Genomic DNA, 23,157 nt, shown 5'->3' with positions numbered 1-23,157 from the left:
TGATTTATTGGCCACAAGGGGGCAACTGAAACAAGCTGTAAACACAGTTGTTATTACGGCTTCTTTAAGGTTAGAATAGCTAAAAAACAAAAAACAAGTCAAACCATAAGAAGTAAAGTAATTTGTAGAAGTGTGAAGCAACCAAGAAAACGCAGAAGTGCAAAACACTGCTGTCATTGAAGCGTACACTCTAGGCTCGGGGCAAAAGCCCCTGAAGTCCCATTAAAGTGCATGTTGAAAAGTCCTGTTCACAACTTTAAATTCTGTCTGGGGGTTATATGCCTTCAGGGAGTATAAATCTTCTGGAAAGTAAAAGGATCACATAGGACAAAAAGAAGGGCTGAGTACTTCTTAACCTTTTACCTTCAAATGTTGTCAGATTTTGCTCTAGAGTGGATATTTGTGCAAAGTTTACAGAAAATTCCTCAAAGTATTCTTGAAATGTTGCATTCACAAGCAAGGACTGGATGCAAGGCCCAGTGACCTTTACTAAATCTAAGGGAAGGATGGACATTTTTGCAAAGTGTAACTAAACTATAGCCCAGACGGTGGACATTCAACTGCTGAGAAGACACAATGTCTAAGGCCATGGCTAGCTCCATTTTGGTTTCTATCAGTCATTGTTTGCAGTGGTAAAAGCTGTATGAGAGTTATGCACAATTAGGATTGTGGCTGATTTTAATAACCTCTTGTCACACTGAGGGCTTATTCTTTTGAGGCAAAACGCACACTTTTTCTCTTTGTCTGGTATAGTGGTTCTTAAACCTTTCAGCCCACAACCCCCAAAATGCCAGAGACCGGTTCCTCCAACTGTACCTGAAGGTGGTTGAACACAGCCATGCATAATCAAGAACAGCCATGTGCAGACAAGACTGCTCATAATGGGGGATAAAAGGGAGAGCTTTCAGACAAGCTGGGCGACCATGGAGGTCAACAAAATCATGGTCCATCATAAAATTAGTCTGTGGTATCCATATTTTATATTTAACCAGAATAATATCCACTCTGATCAAAGAAACATGTTTATTTTTTATTCATTTGTGTTGTAAAAAGCCTTCTTAAAAATGTATATCTCTTTTGTTCCAAACAGTATTAAAATGGGCTAAAAATGGCTAAAATTGATTATTAATGACAAAAAATGGTCGTAACGGTGATGAAATTTGATTTTAAAAGTATTGGAAATTGGTTAGAAGAGGCAAAAATTAAATTAATTAAAATTAAAATAAGTGACAAAAAATAAGGAACAAATGGCAAAAAATGGGTTAAAAGGGCAACAACTGTAATTTATATTGGTAAAAGGGGATGGAAAAGTGGCTTTAAAGTGGCAAAAATGGGTGGAAATATGGTAAACTGGCATGAAAAATCTATATAAACTGTCCAAAAATGGTTAACTTTGGGAATAAATAGGCAGACATTGGCAGAAATGAGTTAAACTGGCAAATATGGGCAATAAAATAGTAAAAAGTGGTTAATTGTGGCAATAATGGGTCAACAGAGGCAGCAATAGGTGGATAGTGGCAAGAATTGTTTTAGAAGTGGCAAAAATGGGCAGAAAAACAGTGGTGGAAAGGGTTAAAATTGACAAAAATGGGTTTTAATTGGCCAAAGCATTTCTAAATTGGCAAAATTGGTGGGAAAAAGTGATAAAAAGGGTTAAACTTTGGTAAAATTGGTGTAAAGCGGTAACAGTGTAATTTAAAAAAAATATTCTCAGTTTTTTTAGGGAATCTGGCGACCTCCTCCCAGTGTTGCTCCAACATTGTGAGCCACTGGCCTTGTACAATACTGCAAATGCTAATGGCTTCATAACACCACTTCATAAACTCAAAAGTAATGCCAGTAAGACTACATCCATGTTGCAGCAGGCCATCATATTACAGATGATTCAGAGCAACAAAGTCTGGCGTAGCCAGCATGCAACACCACCGGGAGTAAGCTACAAAATGCAAATTTGACAATGGGGTCAGCTGGTAAAGCCAGTCAGCAGAAACATCTTTTTCATCAAGAAAAGCCTTAAGTGTGATTCTTTGCTCTTCTTTGTTCTCTTTTAACAAATGCTTTCCACTCCAAGCTTCAGTGGCCACCGATGTTTACAGAATTGTAGTTTAACTAAAACACTCCTCATTTTCCTCATTTGATACTGATTGGCCTTATTTTTCTCTGACCAGGAATGGATCTGTCTGATGACAGATCTGAAAACTAGCCAATACATCAAGGTTGAATGTGAACACAAACTGCCCATTTTACCAAAGATTTTTCCCACAAGTCTCTTGATTAATTTCCAGGCCAGGGTCTGCATGGTGGCACAGGGGTTAGCACTGTTGCCTCTCATCAAGAAGGTTCCTGGTATGCTTTCCGTATGGAGTTTGCATGTTCTCCTCGTGCATGCATCGGTTCTCTCTGGGTACTCTGACTTCCTTCCACCACCAACGACATGCTTGTTAGGTTAATTATTGACTCTAAATTGGGGTGAGGTAAAAGGTGTGAGTGTGAGTGTGCCTGATTGTCTGTCTCTATATGTCAGCCCTGTGATTGACTGGTGACCAGTCCAGGGCGCACCCCGCCTCTCGCCCAGTGACATCTGACTCCTTTTTTACAAAAAATAATACGTGTGCATAGAATTTGTCTGAAAAGAGCAAAAGTTATAAATGCTATACACAAGAAAACTAGGCTACAGTGAACCAAGCTGCACTACCAAAATGAGTGGAGTGGTTTGATTGCTGGGTTAGTGGAATGTTGAACTGGGATTTTCCCATAATGTATTACAGCTCTATCAAACATATGAAGTTTTCTAATAGAATCCAATCCAATGTTTCTGCTTAAAATCTGTTTGACACTTTCAAGCAGCAGACAACTTGGACGAAAAGGAAGAAGAGGAACTAAAATATTTAAAATATTTTTGATGGATGGTATTGATAGTTTCGGACCCCTGACTCACCACCTACATCTCGAAACAATTTAACCACTGTCCATTCAGCTCAAACATCAGACTGGGTCAGCAGCAGATTATCACGCTTATTCCTCTGGGGCTTGAATGTCTTGGAAACCTTTTCAATATTTTAGTAACATTTCTGGCCTGTTTTCACATGCTGTAATAGTGCAGCCAGCTCAGATTGGAGTGGAGCTGGAAAATATTAACTGTTGGTCCCAGCTGTGTTTAGGGGCTGCAGTAAGTTAAAGGGTGTTATAAAGGTTTTAATTTCATAATATTGAGTTTTATGGCGGGAGCGCTGAATGTGTGATCAATTACGTTTTTCATAAAAACAGAAACATTTCTATAGAGGCAATAGTGTGGGGACTGACTGGTGGGATTTTGACAGGAAGGTTTCTGTGACAAAGCCATAAATTCTCTTCTTTTAGGGGAAGTCTGGTACTACTATAGTACCTTGGCTGTATTTTTACATATTTCTGAGTCCAGTTCACTCATGTTAAAATAAGCAGATATGTCAGATAAAATATCTTTCTGAAGAGTTTTTGCCAATGACAGGCTCACATTATTGTTTGATTGCTTTCTGACAAGATTATTAAAACAATCCCTGCTAAGACAGACCTTGGTGAGGTAAGATCTTTAAAAGAGCAACTGTAACATCACTACCCTAACATCACACAAAGAAGAAAAATAATACGCAGTAGCAGGAGCAACAAGACCAGTCTGCTTCTTCTACTTCTCCATGGTGTTTTAAAAAGGTCTCTGGATGTGAAAGGGGAGATGGTCAAAGACATTACAGATAATACGTTATAAAGGCAACCTGCAGATATGCAAAAGTAGAGGACACCACTTACGAATGCTCTTCTCAGACTCAGAAGTGGCAAAAATGGGTGGATTGGAAGAAATGAGTGTTGAAAAGGGTTAATTGAAAGGCAAGAAGGCAAGGCAAGTGGCAAAAATAGTGTGGAAAAATAGTGAAAAGCAGGTAAAATATGGCAAAAATGGCTTAAAAGTGGTAAAAATTGGTGAAGAGTGTTAGAAGTTGGCTTGAAGTGGCAAGAATCTGTTAAAAGTGGAAAAAATGTCTCTTTATTTGGCAAAAATGATGAAAAGTGGTTAAAAAGTGGCAAAAATGGGTTATACTTACAAAAATTGGTTTAAAGTGTCAGAAATTGGCTCAAAGGGCAAGAAATGGATAAAAGTGGAAAAATGAGCTGACACATTTGCAAAATGGGCCATGAAATGGTAAAAGTGGTTAAAGAGTGGCAAAAAATGGTTAAAAGTGGCCAAAAGATGACAAAGCAGCAATTGTGGGTTAAAATGAAACCAAGTAAATGTTGAAAATCAGTTAGACAATGGCAAAAATGTGTTATAAATGGCAAACATGAGTTTAAAATAGCAAAAACAGGTAAATTGATAGAAATGAAAAAAGGGATAAAGCAACAAATGTAAAAAGTGTCAAAATGGTCAATAAAAATTGTGAAACGCAGTTTAAAAGCAGCAAACATGGGTTTAATGTTGAAACATGTAGCAAAAATGGTCGAAACAGGGTTGAAAAGTGTCATGAATAAACAATTTTAACTCCAGCACCCAAAACTAACTTGACATCTTATCAGCTCCAAAATTAGGTAACTGTTAGCAAGGAGGCTAGCACCAATAATACTAATCTAACATACATGCATTGATATCATCAATAAATCAGAACTGGGGAGGGCCCACTCTCTGGGTTTTTCAGGGGGGCAGCCAGTTATGAGAGCAGGCCTGCTCATCCATGGCAGAAGCAATAAAATCATGTAAAAATGAATGACACATCAACCCCAAAAAGGCAACATCATTTGTTGTTGACTACTCCTGCATCCTCTCCACTCCCCAAATCTGGAGGTAGTCTCTGATAAACCCCGCTCTGTGGGTGCAAACATTATCATCTTGGAAGATAAAGTTCTGTCCCAGACTGTGGAGATATGGGATTGTCACTGGTTGCAGAATCTCATCTCCATTATCTGGGTGCTTTGAGATGCTTCCAATGATCAAAATCTTTTATAATGAAGTAATATGGTAGGTAGGGGCAGGTTCAAATAAGCATTTAAGCTTCCACCTGTCCCTTCTCAAACATGGCTGAAGCTCTTTTTTTTTTCTTTTTTCTTTTTTTTTTTTTTGTCCTTTTTGTTTGGTATGACAAGTGATATGATTTTCATGGAGCAATGAATTGTTGTATCTCTGTTGATTTTTTTTATGTTTGAGATAAATAAAGATCAGATCAAATCAAATCAAATCAAACAATTTCTCCAGTGAGAGAGAACTACCATAGGCAGAACCTGGACCCATAACTGAAGATAACACTACTTCATGTGTTTTGGTCCCAATGCATGTGTCACCGAAACCTGCGCAAAAGGGCCTGACAGTGAAGGGCAGTCATAGCAGGCCTCCTGGCAGACCTATGATTGGCTGCATGCAGTCTGTTCTGGATTGTCTGGGCAGAGAGCCGCCGGCTATATCGTCTTGCAAACCTTGACTGCAAATCTGAAGAAGACAACAGTTCCAAAGTGCTGACAGGGTGAGGAAACAGTCATCTTTGGGTGTCATTTCTTTGGGATGCCCACGTTGTGGCCTGTCTTTGACAACCCCCATTATATGGAACTTGGCCTTTAGGTTGGAGATGGTGCTAGGCCTCACTCCAAATAATGCCACACCTTGGTTTTGCGGAACACCGGCTTGAAGTTGTGGTAGTAGATGGTCAGCGGTTTGGCATTGGCAGAGAAGATTAGTCAAACTGTCAAGAGGCATTGTTAAAACAAAGAAGCAGTCTATGAAAAAAAAATTCCTTTTACTTTTGTAGGTGTATGTGTCTAGCTGTGAGTTGAAGTGGGCTTGCTTGGCGCCGTGAAACTCCAGGGCTGACATGAGCCCCACCCCGGCTCTGATATCAGTATATTAGTACTGAACTTGCAGCCAAATTCAAAAGCTTAGTTTTCACTTTCATCTCTAAGGCTTGCTTGAACAGCTAGCTAAAAATAAAGTCAAATTAAACATATCAAACCACACTATTTATGGGTTATTTTACAGCAGTGAAGGACCTGCTTGTTTTGCATTATAAAGCTGGATTTCATGGACACTTGTGTGATCATACAGAATCCTGTGATTTTACAGGAATGCTTAAAAAAATAACTGCCAAAAGCACCCATGAAATTCGAACACTAACAACGTCTTAGTGTTGTTGCTTCAAACCTCTCTGGACCCGCTCTGGTTTTGTTTTTCCCACCCAGAGAGGCAAACTGGAGGCGTGTGGACATCAAAGAGCGGAGACGCCCTCAAGGCACCCAGGGGCCAAAACATATCCGAGTCTGGGCAACATTTCACTCTTACAAATCACCTCCAATCATCCTTTTCAGCTCTTCTTTGGCCTCGGTGTCAATCATTTAGTAAAAGAAGAAGTGATGGATGTGAGGTCAGCTGATCCATAAAGCAGTAAAGTATCAGGCCTGAGAGCGCCGCACAGCGAGACGCAAATAAACCCAGATATCCGTTTGTTGACTCAGTTCAGGCCATGATTTGTATGCCTGCTTATGGTCAGCACAAGTCAAATATGAGGTCAGTATATTTTCAATCCCCAGCCTCCTTTTCAATAGCGCCTGAGCTGTGACAGGGCTTTCCGCCACACATTCAGCGCCCAGAGTCAAATAAACAAACAATTCCATCTTTTTCGCCTGAGGGTGCTCGTCGCTGTACGTATATTTAGTGACGGACGATTACGATTTTTAATAAGCATGAGAAGAGAAAGCCTGTTGGCCTCCCCGTGTCAAAACATTTATACAGCATGTAAAAAGGCGTGTGGTTTCCCCGGCGGTCAGGGGAGAAAGAGCTGACTTTTATTTTAGTCCTCGGCCTCGGTCCCTCCACGGCAGCACAGTGAGAGCATTTAAAGGACGAGCCCACAGCTCCGTCACACGTCCAGTTGGTGGGATGATTCACGCTCAGGTGAGAGAGGATCAAACACCTGACAATATCACCCTTGTTTAGCCGCCACCATCACTGATAGTTTATTTCAGCATGGACTGCAAGGTGTGCCAAGGTAAATGTCGTGAGTTAATACTGTAACAAGATTCCTGAAAACTTCCTGATATCTTCATGGTGAGCTGCATGTGTGAACACAAACAAACAACCAGACTTTTCACCACAGCTTTTCACACATTCTCCTGCCAGCTGAGGCTCAGTGGTACTGGAAATAACTGACATTGCAGTCATTTTTGTTCTCATATATATACATTGCATGTTTTATTAAAAGAATGAAACTGAACCAGATAGGTGCAGTATCTTTTATTGACACTGATAATTTTTCTCTCAGATTTTCTTGGGCTTTCTGCTGTTTTTCAGACAAAACAGCTTAAGAGAGACAGGAAACATGGTAAGTGACCTCCAATTTCCACATACAACAGCTGTGCAGCAATCAACCAGCAAAATGCACTGTGGAGAAAATTGCTGCAGGTCTATTCTCAGCACCAAAACACATCAATCCACATAGAGCAAATCAATCAAAACACCTTAAAAATTTGCAAAAAATCCAGCCAAATTCCAAATACAACACAATGCATGGACTCCAGATTGTAAATTATCACTATATCAACATTACGTCTCATCCTGCAGCACAAGCAAAAGGTCATTGGAAGGTCAGAGGGTCACAGAGCTACAACAGTGCTCTTGATGAGGAAAAGCTAACTTTTGAGATGGAAAACCACATCATTTTACATGAAACTACACATCCTTTGCAGCAAACATTAATCTTTTAATAGCATTATGTACTTGCCCATGGCAGAAGCAATAAATTCACAGAATCATGTTTAAAATAAACAGAAAATCAACTTCAAAAAGGCAAAAAAATCCACTTTTGACTATTCCTGCCAAAATTGCAGTTCCCCTGTGGTCTCTGGTGTCTTGTCTCAAGTGGATCAGGGATTTGCTGCATTGCACAGCGCAGTAGACACGATTCCAGTGTGCGAGGCTGCTCACCTTCTGCTGGAGCAAAATGGTAGTGCTGATGAGTGCAGAGCAAGGTTTAATAGTTTGGGATTTTCATTAGTTTTTATCTATATTACGTTTTTACTTTTTGTTGTAAAATTCAGTTAAGTTTTTATTAGTTTTTTCTTCTTGGTTGTTAGTCTAGTTTTTATTTTGCAAAAATGCTTCTTGTAGTTTAGATTTTATTCGTTTTAGTGTTAGTTTTATTGGCCATCTGTGTCACCAAATGGGTTTTTAATAAAATTTTTATGTATTAAAACTAGAAAAGCACTCGGAGAGCACAGACCTCAGCCATCAGCCCTATCTCCCAATAGTGAAGAATCCTTTAAAAAAATTCCTGGATCCGTCCCCATGTGCCCCCCACCACAGCATTCACCGATTACTCCCTCCCTGGTGGGGTGGAAAAATGTTGAGGCAAAGCACTGGCTTCGCTACGGGTGGACTGTCATGGTGGAAGCATTGCCTGCTGGTCCCAACAGATGCACTGACAGTCTCACCCATGGTCACCACTGTAAATCATGGCAGAGGGTGGATATTCCTCTATTCCTCCCAACATTGTGAGTATTCTTGCTACAATTGGCTGTCTTTCTTTCTTACGCTCTGACTCGTCTCCTCGACCGGGCATGCGTCTTTTAAACTCTATAAACTCCAAAACTTTGAATAGAAACACACCCAAAATGCTGCTGGGATTGAAGTTACTCATGTCCGCCATCTCCTGGTGTAAAGTGGAAACAGCACACACCTCTGCCATTAGCCCTATCTCCCAATAGTACAGAATCCTTAAAAAAAAAAAAAAATCCTGAATACATACGGTGATCCAGATCACTCCCAAAATCTAATCACTTCTTCCTTATGTCATTTCTGACATTTCCTGAAAATTTCATCAAAATCCATCCACAATTTTTTGAGTTATGTTGCTAACAAACAAACTAACTAACTAACTAACAAAGAACAAACCCACCCAATCACATAACCTCCTTGCAAAGGTAATAATAAAATGATAAAAACAAACAAAAAAAAAACAACAACAACAACAAAAAAACACTCTACCAACCACTGGATGGCAAAAGTCACAATTATAGACACTTAGCTAATAAAAAAAGAGAAATGCATTGTTCCAGAACAGAGAGCCACTAAAGGCCCAAGGGCTCAAGCAAGAAAGCCTAGGTGATGGAGGTGAAGTGGCTTCTTCTGAACTTGTTGAACAGAAAGCTCTAGACCTGGACAAGATTCAGTAATCCAGGCATCAGCTCAAACAACCAGTTAAAAATGGCACAGGAGGCAGATTTGATAAGTAATTCTGCACAGGAAACAAAGCTGCTGTGTCGTGATGGTTTGTATCTTGTAAAAGTGGGTCACCAGAAAAACAGTTAAGGGAATACCGCCTTTGTGTACCAGGACTTCTTCTGGCTTGCACTCTTCTGTCCTCTCCAAAGCTGACAGCTTTTATTGAAGATTCACAGCATCTAATCAGATGTGTTGCTATGCTGTACGGCACTCTTCTTGTTCTGTAAACAAATCCAAGTAAACTCATCGGTCACCATTGGAGGAAAACCAAAGTATAAAATGTTAACCTCTCCTGGACAGTTCAGTACCAGACCAGATGCAGACCGAGCAGCAGCGCCTCCGCTGAGTACACCGATGATCCAAGAACACCTGTTCCTGCTCATAGTGCACCCATATGAAACGTCAACAATAGCAGTACGCAATAACAAGAACAGTCTTTAAAATGAATGGCCAGACTGTCTTGCGCAGTGTTTGGCTCATTGAAGAAGACTCAAAAGCCAGGTTGTATAGTCGCACAAACACAGCGTCAGGTTTGCATTTTCTAACTTCATTTATTCATCAGGATGTGTACCTCCTCTAAAATGCAACCTAGCGCTAAAGTGGTGCAGACCACAAGCCTTGTGACCCCTTGGGATGTTGAGCGTACTCTTTGCCGCTTTCTCTCTCTCTCTTTGTGGTTGAGTGACCTCTGCTCACTGAGCCAGCATTCATGAATTTCACCTCCTTTTATATTTTTGCTCTTCTCTGCTCTCTTTATTTGAATGCCTGAGCTTAAATGAACTGCTGCTTAATATCTATCAGTTTAACTTGATCATATGTTGAATTGCAGTTGCAATTCCTACTCACAAACTTAGAGCCATGAAATCCTTATTTAGTATTTTTTTGGTAAAGGTGAGGTTATCAGTTCAGGGACTGTAAAAAACAAAATTTGTTTGTGGCGGCCTGAACCACAACCTGCAGAATGATCTCCACATTGTTGTGGTCAAACAGAAAGCTTGGGCATTGTTTTTCTGTTTATTTTCAGTGTGAGATGAGCTGAAAATGTTTGGAGCGTACTGCCTGAAATGGCCCTTATTGCACATTTAAATGACATGTGTTTACAACATGCAAACTGTGACCAAATAAGATTATAGGGTCTCAACTTGAGTGTTAAACGTGTTTAGCAGCAGCTCATTTGTGGTTTGGATTTGTCTAATTATGGAGGCTCTTGTTCAAACATCCATCTCTCAGAATGCAGACAGTGCGTGCATTATTTTCGGGGCCAGTGTGATTAGATCTGGCAGCTAAATGACTTGTAAATGAGTACAAGATTCAGGAACGTTTTTTTGTTTTGAGTAATGGAGCTATAAAACTGTTCACAGATCATCTACAATCAAAATCAATTAAAAACTCAGGGAAGATGTCTTTTTTCTAAATTACACCCACAAGCTTTAAAATAAGAACAAATGATGAAAACAAAAGCATGATGCTTTTTGTTCTCTAATTAAGTTTCTTTGTTTAACTTTTTATTAATCACAGAAGTTTTTCTGTAGCAATTTTGGTCTTTTCATTAAGATGAATCTGTTCAAGATGTCTGCAGCTAAGATAAACTGTTAAATGGTATGATGAACCCTCCAGAACACAGTGAGTCACATGCAGTTGGAAAACTGCAAAGAGACATAACAAGACTATTTTAGAGCCTAACAGCAGAAAGTCACAGCTGCTGACTGCATTGTGCCAACAGTGAAATGTAGTGGAGGGATAACGGTCTGGGGCTGTTATTCAGGATTTGGGCTAGGCCCCTTGTCTCCAGTTAAGGCCAATCTTAATGCTTCAGCATACCAAGACACTTTGGACAATGCTGTGCTTCCAACTTTGTGGCAACAGTTTGGGGAAGGCTGTTTTCTATTCCAACATGACTGTGCATCAGTGCACAAAGCAAAGACTATAAAGACATGGTTTGATGTTTGGTGTGTTAGAAGCTAATTGGACTGCACAGATCCCTGACCTCAACTCCATCAAGAACCTTTGGGATGAACTGGAATGGAGATTGTGAGCCAGGCCTTCTCGTCCAACATCAGTGTCTGACCTCATAAATGCTCTACAGAAAGAATAGGAACAAATTCCAACCAAAACACTCCAAAGGGACATGTGGCCCCTCATCCAAGTCATTATTAAAGGTCTTCTTTTAATGCACAGCATGGCTGGGAAGATCTGGTGTGTTATCTCCAGGTCAGTAAATAAGGGGAGTTTTTTCCCACTTAAACCTGGTATACAATGTTTAACTTTGGGCTGTGCCAGGTGAAAGATGACTGTTTTTCTTTCTTTCTTTTTTTCTTATTGAACATTTAAAGTCAGGACAGGTTGTGGTTACAACAGTGGACCACTAAACAGTGGTCCTTGTGGTGTTTTTTGTCGTTTTATTATCTTATTTTGGTTAGCTTCCGGTTCCGGAGGCTGTTTCTGGCTGCTAACTTTCTTTGCTTTCCCTGAGGCATTCACCCCTCCCCCCCTGGTGCTGTGGAGAGCGCACACCTGCAGCGAATCACTCATTGAGGATCACTATTTAGGACCTGCTGTAGCTCTCTTCAGCGCCTGAGTCTCGCCAACCTTACCTTACGGTAAACGTCAGCTCCAGGCTCCTTCTCTCGAGATCTCCCAGAGAAGTTTCCAGTGCTCTTTTTGAAGAACCTTTTTGAGTAATTTCCAGTGCTTGTATTTTGCTTCCTGTTGTTAACGTGCCTCTCCCTCTTCTTTCCAGTGCCTCCCGCCCTGATCACCGCAGCCAGCTCCAGCACACTCTCACTATCCCTTGGACTCCTGAGATCCCCCCTCCCTTCGTCACTTACCTGCACAATAAATCTGTTAAATCTGCTCCATCGTCTCCGCATCCTGAGTCCTACCATTACACCCACACAACAGTCCTAAGTTGCATTGTGAGACAGGCTGGACAGATGGCTGTTGTCATGGTTTTGTGACCAAAAATAGCTTTGGTTAATCTGACAGTGTTGGAAATTTGAGATGACCATCAAACAGTGTGACTGCTGCTACAACCTATGTCGACTAACCAACCAATGCCAAAGAGTAAATGGAATTCTAATGAGGAAAATCTTGATCTCAGATGCTTTTCTAAACACTTGAATGCTACAGTTACAACGGCTTTGTTGTTGTTTGCTTCATTATTTACCACAGCACTGGCGGCATGTGGGTGACCTTGCATATTGGCGTACGTCTTACCTGTGATTCAGGGGTGTTTAGTGGGACTTGTCATTGTTCAGTCTGCACACATCAAGCTTGTGTAGCATGCCAGAAACTCATAAGATTGTTAAAAACACACAGTCTGTAGGAGGCATTAGAAGCTGGAGCCCTGTCCCATGAGGCACCATCAAGCCTGCAGTATGCTCATCTAGGAACATTTAAAGAAACTGTGTAATCAATTTCAGATAGACAGGTAGACAGGCAAAGCTCATCTGTACATGTTTCACTTTTTTGTTTGGGTCTGCCTTTCAGCCAAAAAGACTGTTGTTCTTGGGATTTGGACCTTCCGTAGTCCAGAAACAGTTTTTATGACGGACATGCTTGTGCTGCTAAAATGAACAAAGTTCAGCATCAAATAATGTCAAATGGCAAGGGTGCTTTTGAACTAATTAAAGCCTAAAATAAAACCCTGTAATACATAAACTAAACAAGTACCTTTTCTGTTTGAAAATTGAACTGACCTTTACTTTTTCTTCACTACATGTCTGACAAAGGGTTCAGAGGGCTAATGCTAAATCTTATGTTGTTTGGTACCTCCTATTTATTTGGATGTCCCTGGAGCACATGGTACCTTGGCTTTGTCTGTGTCCTTCAAAAACTGCAGAGCATCCACAAGATATGCAGACTGTGTTCGCTGACTCAAATCAGTGCCAAAAAATGGGCAAAACATCGCCCCGTCACCGTTCACTACAGTACTCTCTGAACCTGCTCTGACCACACGTTCCACCAAAACAAAGAACTCTCATCTACTTCTGGTCACATCCAGTGTTTGGTGCATGCCCTGTCTCAAACCTTTTGTTTTCAAATTGGCCTTTTGTATCTTTGTGTTTTTTAAGTTGTTTTTCATTTCTATTGTACAGCACTTTGGGAAACTTTCTTTATGTGACTTATAAAAACATTTGGATTGAACTGGGTTGGAGACATTTCAGCAACAAAAAATAGCCCCTTTTGAACACTTCAGAAAACAAGCCAATAGTATTTGCAGATATACTATAGCATTAATTTGCATGTTTTTGTGTTAATGTTATTTGATGTAGTAAAGCCATTTCCTGATATATGTATGATTTGTTTTTCATTTAGATTTTATTTATAACGTATTTAATATCATAAAATCTCAGTGATGTTCAGGCAATAACCTTTTGTTTCTACACTTTTTTCATTTTAAAATAATACTCTGTTATTAAATAAAGTAATGGAGCAACAAAAACAAGTTTCATTTCTTCCCCTCTGTAATCTGATTTATCTAATAATCTTTAAAAAACAGCTGATGAACTGATTACCAATGTAATTGTTTGTTGCAGCCCTAATTAGTCATAACGAGACTGAGCTAGTGAATCATTGTCGTGTTAATGTGCAGTGAAATTGTGCTGCCATGCTACAATGGTATAGACAGGCAACATGCAGCATCTTTATTAAAGGGAATCTATTCATGACTCTTCCTCATGCTAGAATCATGAACAAAGTCTGGAAGTTACATTCATGAAATAAGCACATTACAAACATAACAGACCAAAAATGAATAGAAAAATACATAAGAGAAAAGGTCAGAGGTCTAATCCAGTATTAAATCAGTATTGACACGTTTCAGAAGTAGTGACATGAACAGCAGCTTGCTTTAGCTTTGTAGGCTTACTACAAAGTTAACGTTACTACTTAAGCCAATGTAGCTATGTTAGCCTTAGCTAAAGCAAAAGAAGCTATAGTGAGCCATCATTAAGTAGGACCACTAGCTTCAGCCTTTGCTACATGGCTGTTACCTATGTAGTTTATGTAGCTAAAGTAGCTTTCTCAGCTTTGGCCTTAGCGACATACTTTTTCCCTCTGTAGATTACATAGCTTATGTAGCGTTGTTAACCTAAGGCTTGGCTGTGCTAACTGTATTAAATTATTTTCATGGACAAGCTGCTTTTCTGTAAGCAGACTGTTCAGTTGGCTTTACCAAATGTTTTGCAATCACGTTTTGCAGCTGAGGATTTGAATTTGCACTTTTGGTACCCTAACCCTCATCCTTAACCTAAATGAAAGTATAATCAGATTTTATTTCAAAAGTTTTCTGTGTATTTCCATCCTGACAGAAGCGAGCGGCTTCTCACTGTAGCGGTCCGAGACCTGCGGTCAGCAGCCAGACTGACTTGAATTTCAGCTTGAAATTGTACTAAATCAATTTCTCACAGGTGAACAAACCCACAGAGATAACACAGTGTGAGATACATTTACTTTTGCATCTACTTCATACACCTCAGCAGGACCAGACTGGGTTAGGGGTTCTGCTTTTCAGATTCTGTGCTAATCAGGCTTTATCTGTTGCTTGATGTTCATGTAAACCTGCTGACCGAGCTCAGCCAAAAGCGTGATATTTGTCACTCTTAACAGGATTTGACTGATTAAGATGAAGAACTGTTTCTCATTACTTTCAGAAAACAGGACCGTTGCCAACAGCAAAGGGAAAGAGAGGTAAACAAGTAATAAAAGGTTACTCCCATAAACCCATGAACAACAGTTGAAAAAATCTTTTATCTGAGCATGGGGTCAGCTAGAAGAGCTGGGCGTCACTGAGCTTTAGTCACCACCATGAAAGATGCCCAGCCCTAAAAATAAACCAGCACAGATAAAACCGTTTACAACTGTGTCTGGTCAATCTATCTGGGTTTCGTGGGAACAGGATGGAAATTAGCACCAAATGGGATTTTCGGAGCTGTTAAATGTCCAGAAAGACAGAAAATGTTTGAAATATAAGACTCAGTCCTTCTTCAAAGAGCGGGCAGCCCTGTTTTACACATCTGTGAATTTCAGCTGAGAGGACAGCGGTTTATTGTCATTACCAGTGTCTATTTTCATTCTGTAAACCACGAACACATTCACTTGTAGTTTTTAAGGCCATAAGGAAGATGTCAGAATCAAAGAATTTGTGTGCGAACAGCAGAACCAAGGCCAGAGACGAGCTGAATTTACAACATGTGCTGGCAGCCATTTTAGGTAAAAATCCAACGTTGACCTTAGAATAAAGCTTAGTGTCCACCCAAGGGTTTAATTTTCGCTAAAAACAGCAGGCGCTACACGAGAAACGCCCAGCTGTGAACGTCTGAAAAATCCTCTAGTGGAGCAGCGTTTTGTAGATGAGTCTCTTGAATTGTATCTGGTTGCTATTAATCCCTAATCGTTGTTTGTGCTACAGTATCTATCATCCGTTAGCGATTCAGCAGGAATTAGCTGTCCTGAGAACAATATACACATGGAGAGCAGAACGTGGAGGACTCTATCTCTCATGGTATATCTCCAGAGCCTATTAGTGGTCATCTGACATTGATTAAGCATTCTCATGTTTGCTTTAAAACTGCGTACGAAGTATCTGCATAAGAATGTACCTCACAGCTCAGGCTTGAAAGTCATCTTTATTAATTCAGACTCCATTATACCTCTCAAACTGTTTGTCCAGGTATTTCTGACAGGAAAATGTCTATCGATAACGGTTATCTACACTGGAGACCCTGAGAGTTGACCATTGCTTATAGAGGCTTGGAAATTAATGTGCTAGTCCAATGGTTCTCAAACTTTTCAGCCCCCAACCCCCAAAATAAAGGTGCCAGAGACCGGGGACCCCCACTGTACCTGTGGTTGAACACAGACATGCACGTTCATGAATAGTCACATGCAGACAAGGATGCCCAAAGGGGGGAAAAATGTGAGAGCTTTCTGGGGCCCAGGCAGACCGGGGGCCCATTAAGGTCAGCAAAATCATGGGCCATTGTAAAGTTAAGCTGTGATATTCATATTTTATTTTACCCGAAAAATAACCACTCTTATCAAAGAAACAAATATCTACTTTATCCATCAGTGTTGTAAATAGCCCTCTTAAAAATGTAAATCCCTTTTGTTAAACATAGAATTAAAATGGGTTGATAATGGCAAAAAAAAAAAAAGGTGTAAAAGGCGGTGAAATGTGATTTTAAAAGTAGCAAAAATGGGCTAAAGTGGTAAAAACGGGCTTTAATTGTGGTAAAAGGGGATTAAAAAGTGGCTGAAATGGCTTTCAAGTAGCAAAACGGATGGAAGTTTGGGAAAATGGGATGAAAAATTGATAAAAACTGGCATGGTTAACTGAGGCAGAAAAATAGGCAGAAAATGGGTTAAACTGGCGAAAATGGGCATATAAAATAGTGAAAGTGGTTAAAATGGACAGTGGCAAAAATGGGACAACAGAGGCATCAATAGGTGGAAAGTGTTAAGAATTGGTTTGGAAATGGCAAAAACTGGCAGAAAAAAAATCAGTAGAAAGGGCTTAAATTGACAAAAATGTGTTTTTTCAGTGGCAAAAATGTCAAATTGTTGGGGAAACGTGATGAACACTGGTTAAAATTTGGCAAAATTGGTGTAAAAAGGCAACAGTGTGATTTAAAAAATGTTCTTAGTTTTTTAGCACATATGGAGACCCCCTCTTAGTTTCTCATGACCTCCAAGGGGGTCTCAACCCCAACATTGAGAACCACTGATCTATAATACAATAAGTGACAGTAATGATATTGAAGCCAGTTATGTTAATCTGGCATTACAAACTGAAATGAAGAGGTGGTGAGATGATATCAGGCTGATCAGAGATGACTGTTGTTTCATCTATGGTGCAGAGAAAACAGAGCTAGAGGTCAAACTCAAACTGAGAAATGACACAAAAAGTTCCAGTTAGTGTCAGAAACTTTTATTCTGTGTCAGTTATGGTGACCCCTGCAAACAAAATAGTACATCTTGTCCTGTATTTACACATGATTAGTGGATAAGTAGTGATCTTAAACTGAGTGAAAAACATCCCAAAGATGTTGCTGACTTAGAGAATCAATCATGTGACTTACTTTGAATCCTGTCTCTGAAAATTGCTATTCAAGTCACTTTTGGTCTGTGAGCGTACATTTTCATTTGACACTGTGGCAGAGATGACAAGCACTTTGGTCAAATAGAGGCATCAGCATTATATCAGTATATATAATGTATTTATATTTCAAAAGATAACGTTCGACAAAGGGAATTTCAGGCCCTGTAACTGATTATTAATCATTATAGTAATAGTCACTGTAATGATATTTGGGGTTGGAGGGGTGATGCCATGGCCCTGCCAGGTGGAAGTTGCATCAGATGTCGCCCACAGTTGCTGAAGTAGATGCTCAAGGTAGTTCAATGTCATGCTCAGTGTTAAAAACTAGAGGGAACTGAAAAAAAAACATTTCAACAACTGTAGCATCAGGCTTCAGCATAAGATTAAGAAAAGTGAAGGGGGTCTGAATAGTTTTTGAATGCACTGTAGGTGATCTATATTGGCTGCAAAAATCCCTAAAATTTATTTTTATTTTAGGTATCCGTGGTTCTCAGGACACTGAGAGGGGGTCACCAGATGCCTTAAAGGAAATGAAGAATACTGTTAAAATGATTTTATACTAAATGCTTTAGCCATTTTAATGAAAACAAATGCATGAAATCAGTTGAAAGTGAAATAAAAACATAGTCATTTAGTGACTTTTACGCTGAAATCAAAATAATTTAAAGCTGTGAAAAAGCCAGTCTGAACACAGATTTGTCTGGGCCCCTGACAAACCCAGAGAATGGGCCCTCCCCAGTTATGATTAATTAATTGATAGTATTCATGCATCTGTGTTTTATCAGTAACATTGGTGCTAGTGTCCTGAATAATGGTTCCCTTGCTTCAGAGCAGAAAGTGTGTGATGCAGTTGAAAATATCTATTTGTCCCACTGTTTAACCACTTTTCTCACCCAATGTTGTCACTATCTTTTACCACTTTTCATCAGTTTTTGCACAATTGGACCCATTTTGCCCTTTTTTTCTTCCCAGTTTTGCAACTTTACACAACTTTACACACATTTGGCTAAATTGAACCTGTTTTTGTCACTTTTTCCCATCCATTTTTGCATTTTTCAGTTTTAACACATCCCTGTCACTGAAACCAATTTTGTCCATTTTTATGTATTGTTGCCTCTGTTGACCCATCATTGCCCTTTTAAATATATTTTTTTAACCACTTTTGATCCCCATCTTTGCCAGTTTAACCCATATCTGCCAATGTCTGCCAATTTTTCTGCCCCAGTAAACCAATTTTTGCCAGTTTAAACCACTTGTTCCCACTTTTAAATCCCATTTCACCTAATTTTCCACCAATTGTTTTTGCCACTTTAAACCCATTTCTGCCACTTTTTAATCCTTTTATACCACTATTTGTGCCTGCTTTGCCACTTTAACCCATTATTGCCATTCTTTGCTGACTTTTTTGCCACTTTTTTATCAAATTTTTAACACTTCTAACCATATTTAGTTCTCTTTTAAAGAAAATGGGTTTACATTTTTAAGAATGCTATATTAGGACATAAAAAAATAAGAAACAATATTTGTAATAGTTGTTACTTTGATAAGAGTGGTTATAATTCTGGTTAAATGTAAAATATGGATATCCCAGCTTAACTTTACAGTGGACCATGATTTTTCGGACCTCCATGGATCCCAGATGGCTGTGTTCAACCACCTTCAGGTGCAGTGGGTGTTCCCGGTCCCTGGCACCTTTATTTTGGGGGTCGTAGGCTAAAAAGGTTGAGAACAACTGTGTTAAGAGAAGACTAATTCAGTCAATTAATGCTGATATTCATAGTATCTCTTGGCTGCCAGTAAATCAGTAATAATCATTTCTGCAATCATGAATGAAATGCAGACATGTGGACCAATCACAAACTAATATTTCTAAGTTTCAAACAGCAGAAAAAGGAACATGAATGAGTACAGTGTGTAACTTTCTGAGGGTCCAATTGTGCTGTTACACCCTGTCCTATGTTTGTTTAAATCTTTTCCAGCTGTTGGTACCATCCTCATTTCTGCGTTGCAGGGCATTGTGGGAAATCAGCACCGCTTCAAAAATAGGCAGGGTTGATGCTTAGAGACATCCTGAAGGATAATTACTCTGTTTTTGTTGTCTTTACTGTTTAATTCTGTTTTTTACTTGTCTAACTCTAGTCTTCTTCTGTTATTTCCCCCCTAGAGTTTGTGCACTGTTCTGACACTTTAATCCTGCTTCAAGCAGAATTACTGACCGTGATGAAGTGAGAATTCAGATGGGATCGTTCAGGCATTTAGACCACTCTCATGCTCTTTTGTGATCGCTCATTGTGTGACTCATATTGTATCAAATTCCCAACAATGTGTGCTGCAGATCCTCTTATAAGTCATCTTCAAAGCACACAGTGAAAAGCTTTTCTTCACCCACTTTCACAGAGCATCAAATCAAAGCCTCGGTTACTGTAGTTAATCTGTTTCCTGTAAAGAGATGACGATGAATAACACTTAAGGAAGGGCACGTCATGTTGAGAGCTTACAAACAACTTCTGAATGGGACTAGATAATCCCATGCAGCTTCTTCACTTTCATTTGGATCTATTGTGACGATGCCTCTTTACACCAGCAGCAGGGGACGTTTAGCTGCAGAGGGGGCACAGGGGCAGACAGGAGTGGCTGCAGAGGTAATCCCCAGTAGCTGAGGGCTCAGATAGGGTCTAAGCTGATAAGACTGTCTTGGGGCTAACGACAGGCCACAGCAGGTACCTGACCCATCCATTTCCCTGCAATAAAGCCTGACTTACAGCCCGGTCCCCCAAGGCTTCAAAGACAGAGTCAACATGAGCCAGGCCGGCCCTGCTGAGGGTCACAGCCACTGAGAAGAAGCAAAGTTGCAAACTGTGGAAAATGTCTGCGGCCTGTCTGCTCATTTATCTCTCTCTGTAAATGACACCAGTGACATTTGTGGATCTGCCCGGTCTCGTGACCAGCAGAGCTGCAGAGGAGACATGAGGTGCTCCAGGGGTCGAGGAGCGAGGTCAGAAGGCTGTATTGATGTAGCTGCCCCCTGACCTCGTGTCTCTGGAGGAGGGTGGGGTGCCATTCAGCTCCTGGCAGCATGTGTCCACAGCCTGACCCGAAACCACAGTCCTGCAGCGGACAAAGGTCTTCATCAGACAAGTCTTTAGAGAATGTCCAGGCATGAGCAGAGGAGGCTGAAGTACATTTTTAAAGTCTAATCTAAATCAAATCAGAGAGGGACTTAAAATGAAAATTTACACTAGAAGCAATAAACCATGTTCAAATTAGGATATCAGCAAACTGATTAAGTTAAAATTCACTAGTTTGATCTTTCTTTTTGATACCAGGTTAACTTTAATATGTTTCAACTATAAATGCTAATACAAAACCTGATCTCTGTTTAATACCATGGTGACAAAAATAAAAGTTATACGCAACCAATATTGGTCATTTTCTTGTTTTCAGTACCAAAATCTGTTTGCACACTCCTGCACACTCTCTAAATTGCACTGAAAAAATTAAGATTAGTTTCTGGTTACAAATATGACTGAAAATCTGTAGTTTATGGAGAAAAGGAGCTAAAAATATTATAATTTAAACTCTAACTGTCCTTCAAAAAGCAATCTAAAACAAACCATGGATTTTGTACAATGTTAAAATCTATTTATCCATTTTCTACACCATTTATCCCATTTGGGGCAGCAGGGGGCTGGAGCCTATCCCAGCTGTCATCTAGTTTTAGTCATCTTGACGAAACATTAGCTTTTTTTTTCAGTTTTAGTCATCGCAGATTTTTCTTTGGTTAGTTTTAGTCTAGTTTTCGTCATGGAAAAAAGGCTGTGAACAAACTGTTTTAGTCATAGTCGACAAATTAACACCGACAGAAAAGCAGCAGCAGGAAAGAATTAAAAAGCCTCCATTTAAAGCCTGGAGGTATGGTGTCACACAACACTCGTGTTTGGTCTGTTTCCACAAAGTGGCCCGGTTTGGCCCAATAGGAAGTGTCTGCAGGCTGGCAGGTAGCAGTTTCACGACTGCAGATCAGGACCGTAGAGCTGGGACCTGAGTGTTTCTTTGTATCAGCGCCACCGAACTAAGTAAATGAGCATTGCAATTAAACTATTGCTTGTGTTGACATGACTTTGATAGACGGGAATTTAAGGTTAACTTGAAGTACTGTTTGTGATGTTACAGGTGTTTTCATTTTATATAACCGTTTTATACATGTTAAGCAAATTTTCCCAAAGTCTTTGATTCAATTCCCAAACTCTTTTTCCAAACTTTTCTTTATTTTCCACAATAAGTAAACAAGTAAACAAACAGAACGTTAAGAACAGACAAGGGCTTGCCGAAGGCTTCAAGGAAACCTGAGGGTGGGACAAATGAAAGGAAATATATATATGATATTTAGAGTAATGTTAGCCAATTTCTGATATTTGTTCCCTTAATACCAGTAATGTTGTCTTATCAATAATGTTTCACAGTCCCATGCAGCAACATGATGTTCATTTAGCTTAGATTCACCAAAATGTATATCTTGTAAACAGATCAAGCTTTACTCATTAAAAAACGTACGTTCTGACCATCGCTGTCGTGAATGGTATATAGCTGGCAATCTGTAAAATGGCTCATAAACAACGCGCATGTGTGCAAGCAGAGTCCTAGTTCTATGGTTCTGAATCTGAGGCTCTTAAACTGCTGCCCGCCTGCAGATACACTCTTCTCCAGTTTGGTTCAGTACATCTTTGTCACAGTTTAGCCCATTAAACTCTGATCTTACCCATGTTTCCTCAGCTGATGTACACCTCACTCACTGTGATGGGAAAGCTGTCCGTGTTAGAGATCCAGATCTTTTGGTTCAGCTCTGTAGAGCTTGTTGTTTGGGTCCAAAATGGCTCTTCATTTGGTCACAATTTGACATTTTTAAATAAGGATTAAATAACAACAAAGGACGGAGGAAAGGAAACTGGCCCTCAAACAGAAGCTAAGAGGTTGAGGCAGGGGTTGGATGAGGATAAAATGCAGATTTATTGACATATTTCTCTCTTATTCATTGTGCTTACAGGATAGATACTGTGCCAGGCAGGTGGAACTGCACCTGGTTACTTCATATTTTTTTAAATGCATATTTCACCGCCCCTACCTTAGTGCTACTCTGACCATTTGTTACAGATGTGCCGATGATGACCAGGGGCACAGTTAACCTCCTACTGAAGGTCCTCTGTGAAGGACTCTCATAAGGACTCGACTCTCAGCTTTCCTTCAGCACCTGGGACAAAGTAAACATTCCTCAGAGAGAAAAGAAAAAGTGAAGCTGAAAGAAAACAAAAGACGGCAGCCTTTTGACTTTGACGGACCGGAGAGGAAATACCAGGGTGTGATGAAGTGGCACCATTCCTTCAGGATATTAGCTGGTCGTCACAAGAAAAATGAGGAGAAGCCGGCCTGGTCTTTTGAGGCAAATCACTTTGCTTCCTTTTAAAGTCAACAGTCAGGACTGACATTAGAAATAACACACATTTTTTATGCTGTAACACACGCTGTCCCCCTGGGCAAAATACATCAGAAGGAGTAAGATATACAAATATAATTTCCTTAAATACAGACAGATTAGATAAATAATGGTTCCAAGAAACTTTCAGGAGAGTTCAAACTGAGAAAACTTATTGCTCATGATGTACTCAGTTGAACTCAATAAAATCCTTACGTCTAAAAGTTGACCTGAGTGAGTCAGTATGGTGTTGACACAGTTGTAGTCTGCTCTGATATTAATGGAGTTTAGAGGCTTCAGGAGACCATTCAAGATTTTCAACAAACTATTTAATCCAGACATAAATATGTCCACAGA

The sequence above is a fragment of the Cheilinus undulatus genome, linkage group 12 (assembly GCF_018320785.1).
Source record: "Cheilinus undulatus linkage group 12, ASM1832078v1, whole genome shotgun sequence".
Taxonomy (NCBI): domain Eukaryota; kingdom Metazoa; phylum Chordata; class Actinopteri; order Labriformes; family Labridae; genus Cheilinus; species Cheilinus undulatus.
This window is presented reverse-complemented; position numbering follows the sequence as displayed.